Consider the following 6,000-nt stretch of genomic DNA (forward strand, 5'->3'; position numbering starts at 1 on the left):
GTTTTTATATGCAATTAGTATTATATGTTTACACTATTGTAACGGATAGTATTCAATAACAGACATTTGTCTCTCTACTATTCTGGGACTGACACGACTACAACTACACTGCATACGACAGGTAAAATTAGACAGTAAAAGAGGAAACATTAATATTTATTGTTCATGTATTTAAATAAAATTGTGATTTTTCCCAAACACTCTTTAAAATCTTATGTTAATAATCCATAGTGCATTATTTTATAAAGGGATTCACATATGATAAACTGCATTCCATGATGTTGGACGCATTAAAGTGGCTTCCAGTGCAGATACATAGCAACAACTTATATTTATAGTATCTCATCATTAAGGAACCCCAGGTGCTTTACAAACTGTTGTGCATCAATTCAGGAATAATTTCAACTAACAGGCACCACTGTAGTGGAATGTGAAAACTGTTTGTCAGTGCACAGCAACAGTACATTATTTATCTACGTTGTTGTATTATGCTCATGAGTCCTCTACATGATTTTTGGTAACACACAACAGAGAAGTTCAGAAAGTGAATAAAACCCTCATCCACCTGAAGAGAGAGAGAAAATTTTAGGTAGCCAGATGATATTGGAGTTTGGGCAGAACACCTGAAACAGTGTGACCAACACTTAGTGTTTAATCACCAATACCCAATTTTAGGCCCTGCTGAAGCCAGTCTCAGGGTAACACACGGAGCTCTGAGAAATCCCTGTCTGACTGGCTGCCTTTCCCAGTGTGACATTCCCCTCTGCAATCTGGACTGGTATATCACTGTGTCACCCCAATCTCCCCACTCCTGGGGCTGTCTTGCACTTGCCTCGCTATGTGAACCCCCATTTCTGGGTCAGCCCATGCCTAGCCACCTGCAGCAAGCGGTCCCTGACCTAGTGAATGAGTGCTTCTGGCCAGCCACTCATGTGATTATGCAATGGTGTGACCCTCAACCACCACCCCCAGTCACAGATGCAACCTTAGGAACTGCCATTTTACAGAGTTCAGTGCTGCCTGCTGGACTCTGCAATCTCCTTGGTTAGTCAATTTATCAAAGAAATTGATATGCACCAGCTCTGTTGCTCTAAATGAAGTCATTTAGACACACACCCATACCACATGAACTGCTTTAAATAAAACAAACAATTAAGTTTATTAAGTACAAAATGATTTTAAGTGATTATAAACTGGAATAATGTAAGTCAGATTTGGTCAGGAAGAAATAAAAGCAAATCACATTCTAAACTAAGCTGAACACTTTCAGTAGCCTTGCAGTCTTAGATGGTTCTCACTACAGGCTGTTGGTTATTGGCCACCAACCTGGCTCCCCCTCTGGGGGGGGCAGTCTATCTTGATGTTGTTTTGTAGATGGATTGGAAGAGAGAGCTCAAGAAACCAAAACGTCTCTGCCTTTAACCCGTTTCTTTGCCACCCCCTGGGATCAAGTGAACGGTAATGTCTTGCATGGTTTCCTCCACTTCAGTCAATGAGCATCCCCTTATCAGATACTTAGGCCAGTCCATTGTTCCTCTATGCATGCCTCAGCGAGGTGTGAATTATCTTTGTAGTCAGTGTTTACCTGGATCTGCTCCAAACAATGTGAGACACGTATTTGGGAATATTACATAGCAGAGCTTCATAACCACATGTATGACACTGCAAGAAACACACAATCATAACATTAATGTTCTGTATGTCATGAGCATTCCAAAAACACCTTACATGACATACTTTGCATTACACAATACACAGTACACTCTAAGGATGAACATGAATGATATACAATCACACCATGAGGGTGTACATGGGGTACATTGTGTCACACCCAGTTCTCCGCCATCTGGGAAAAGCAGCCAATCAGAGCTGCAACAAGAGACAGGCAGAGCTTTCCCCTCTATTCCTCAGACAGGAGCCCAGATACATTTTTGGATAAGGAGATGGGAGAGAGAGCAATTGACACCATTCTCACAAGAGGGAGGTGAGAGCAGAAAGAGCCCACCAGCTCAGAGTGGCTCTGCTCCCTCTCCTCCAGTGAAAAATGGGTCAGTCTTCTCTCTGTTCCCCCACCTCCTGCAATATCTCCCCTGAGAATAGGCCTGGGAGAGAGGAGTTAGAGGCAAAGGGCAGATGCATGCTGCATTATCCAGAACCATCCATCCAGAAGCATCATCCAGCATCATCATTCTGCACCATCCAGAAGCACTTTATACAAATTCTTGTATAAATTTGATGTCACTTGCATCTTTCAACAAGAATTCCTGCAGTGAGGGCAAAATAGCCTTTCTCTATAAATCTGAGAGAGCTGGCAACACTGTTAACACACACAAAGGATGAATAAGGGGAGTTCAAAAATCAAGACATCAAAATCACAGTATCTTATTTTAATCACATGATTTTTGGATCAATCTCATGATTTTTTGGGGTCTCGCTCATGATGTTTGAACTTGTGGGGTTGGCGTTACTATTGGAATAATATTCCCACTCTTAGCAAAAGTGCTATTCAAGCTTTTATAATTAATACAAGGATTTCAGTTTTAATTATCATCCAAAAGACTCCAGGAGCACAGTACCCCCCAGCTGAAACTTCTATTTTGTATTGCCTAGTGGACAGAGTGCCACCTACTGAAATATCCACTTCCTGTAGCCACATACATTCTCCTTGGAGGTCTCACACCAGAATCTACCCAAATTAATTCATGACATCTGAAGAGATCACCTCACCACCCTAGGTGGTATACGTGTGCACTTTTATCCCTTCATTCCTCTTCTAATGGTATTTTTAACAACAGTGCCACCAAGTGCTAATTAAAAATGTCACCACTGATTAACATAAATGTAGTAATTTAAAGTGAAGCAAGAAAGCACAAATATAAGAGAAAATATTAGATGAATCACAGGTCTGGTATTAGCATATTTGTTGCCAAGAAGAACTATAAACTGAATGTGTCTTTTACATACAAGGGGAGGAATGAGTCAGGATACTTACACATTTTACATACTTCTTGTGAAATGGGATGGATCTGTTCTTGCATGGTAAAAGGTCCATTTTAGGGGTAAAATGCAAAACATGTACTGCCTGTTAATAGTGGAAATACAGGGCTTTATAGGACCACAGTATGAAAAAAGCAGCTTCAAAATTACTGTAAAAGCAAAGCAACCAGACCACACCATGTAGGAACTGACCAATAGAAATTATTTTGTATTTTATATACTACATACACTAGGGCCTTATTTTCTGAGGGCCTAAACACCCACAACTCCAACTGAAGTCAAGGGACACTGCATGTGGTTAGCACATCTACAAATCAGATGTATAAAGTACATTTTTAGCTAAAGGGATTTAAAAAAAACATGAGACTTACTAGGACAGATTTTTTAAAGGACCCATTTTTAATTAACTGTAACTCAATCTAACAGATTTATTTGAAAATTCTCAGAAAATTCAAAGTATACTCACTCCTTATCTGCTGTAAATTTGGGGGAAGATGCTATATTTTTCATATAAAACGAAGAAGTTGAATCCTAACTTTAAGTGGAAAACTCAATGGAATTTCACTATGGAGGCACTGGTTGTGATTCCATAATATAACATGGTGCAACTAGAATATATATTTTAATTGTATTACTGTATATGCTCTTATTTTTCTGGATGCGGAGGGAAAGATCTTCCATGCCTCCATCAGAATTTCCAACGGAAAAGAGTGACTACAACTATTTAATAAATTTGTTTGTTAAACTGCTCCTACTAAACTTGGGATTTTATACAGCAAAAGTGTGTGTGTGAGAGAGAGTGAGAGAGAGAGACCACATCTCAGTGGTTGCTATTTGATATTATCAGTCAGAAGAAAAAAGCACATCCACAAAAGTGTCAAAAACAAGCCATACCTGTATATTTTTACAATGGTCACTAAAAGATCTGTCACTCAAAAAATCTGAAACATTGTCTCATTCAAACAATACTAAACATATATAAAAACCTTTATTAAAGATAATGTTTTTAAAAAAAAGATCAGGTACGGAGTTTAAACACGACAGTTTCTGGACATCCGGGCATAATGTACAGATTATCAGTGGGTACAGAGATTGGTTTTAAATTGGAGCATACAAGGAAAGCATAATCTGTGGTATCCCGGATGGAGGGTAATAGGTTTGACGGTTAAAAATACAAGCAGTCAGGTAAGAGGGTACAAAATCCTTTCCCCAAGCCCCATCCTCTCCCCACTAGATTGGAGAAAAGTGTCACACACAAATAGCAAAAAATAAAATAACATGAATACATACACACACACACCCTTACCTCTCCAAAACTACCACCAGCATAATCATTTAGACATGAAGGCAGTAGGTGCTATAGGCCTGTCTACACTAGAAAATTTAACACTGATATTATAGCAACTGCCAGCACAGGTGGCACCATGCCAGTAGTAGCAGTGGTGTAAATACTACCATAGACAAGACTAAGGTGTTTTTATCATTGGAAAAACTGCTAACTTTTGTGAGATGGTGATAAAAACATCTGTGTCCAGTTTTCAGGAACAATTTAGCAATTGTGCAGCTGCACCATTGTTGGAATACACGCATTAATTTTTCTGGTATTGACGTAACATTCGGCAATGTCTACACTCATCCATTTCCTCCTAAGATTTCCCATCATTGCTACTCCACCACTGATAGTAAAGATGGGAGCTTTAGGATAAACAAGCTGGTGGTGGCAGCTGACATTTTACTACCTTGTTACCCAGACATGCTTCAAGCAAGCTTCAACAACACAGTGGTAAAAACATTGGTGGCATTACCACCATTTCTATCACAGGTGGAGTTGAGCTGAAGGCAGCAATAGTAGGAAATTTTGGGCAAAAAAGGCTAGTATAGAAACAGCCCAAACATGCCACCACCATCCAGCTAGAAGGTACCATCTCTAGAGACTTAAGGGCCTATGGAAACATCCCTGGAAACTGTCTCTAGAGACAGTAAGGGCCTATGTACACTACATAAGTAGCTATATCAGGGTGTACATGGTTAAAATTAGTGATGTGGACATAAACTGGTATAATTTGGCTGCATAACCTGAAGCCAGGGCGGGGGCAGAGGGGGAGGCAGGGGAAATAATGGCTTTAGACACTGTTGCCAGCTTTTGCAACTGTATCACAGACCTCATGATATTCATTATTTTTCTTAAAGCCCCAGCTGTAGTAATCCTGTGATTGCCCCTAAGGGCTAGTCTAAGCTGGAAGCGCTACATCAGCACTGCTGTCTGGGCATCTAGTGAAGACGCTCTACGCTGAGAGGAAGGCACCCTCCCGTCAGTTTAATTACTCCACTTCTGCGAGAGATTGAAGCTATGTCGGTGGGAGAGCATCTCCCACAGACAGCACTGGTGTGGACAATGCTTAGGTCACTGTAACTTGCATCGCTTGGAGGGGCGGGGGTGGCTTTTACACACCCAAGCGAGGTCCGTTACATTATCTTAAGCTGTAGGGTAGACCTGCCCTCAAGACACTCAGCTTTCATTACCGAAAAACCAACATCCACTCCCTACGGTTGCAGAGAAAAGCTTATGAACCTGACCAAGGACACACTAAACTAAAGGCTGCAAAAACAGCCAACCTCCTTGAACTCTCAGGAAGGTTTGGAGCCTGACTGCAGGTCGTTCACTGGCAGGGTGACAGGGCAGTAGTCAGGGGCCCAGCTCCACCACACACTTGAACCCTGCAGAAAGATGACGGGGGGAGGGAGGGAGGTAAAGCCTCCCCCCCCCAACCCCTGAGCTGATCTCGCCAGTTCTGGAGCTGGTCTCACGACGCGTGTGTCGCATGGGAGTGTCCCACGTGTCCCGCACAGAGGCTGCACTAGCTACGCTCAGCTGCAGCTGCAGCAGCACCACCCGAGGGCTCTGGCCCTTTAAGGGCCGCCCGCGCCAGGGTTCTGATGTCCGCCGGTGGGGTCAGGGAGCAGTAGGCCCGCCGGCCGGGCAGCGGCCTCACGGTTGATACC

The sequence above is a fragment of the Emydura macquarii genome, unplaced genomic scaffold, assembly GCF_026122565.2.
Source record: "Emydura macquarii macquarii isolate MOO-44397 ecotype Brisbane River unplaced genomic scaffold, CSIRO-AGI_Emac_v2 contig_2422, whole genome shotgun sequence".
In the NCBI taxonomy this organism is placed as follows: domain Eukaryota; kingdom Metazoa; phylum Chordata; order Testudines; family Chelidae; genus Emydura; species Emydura macquarii.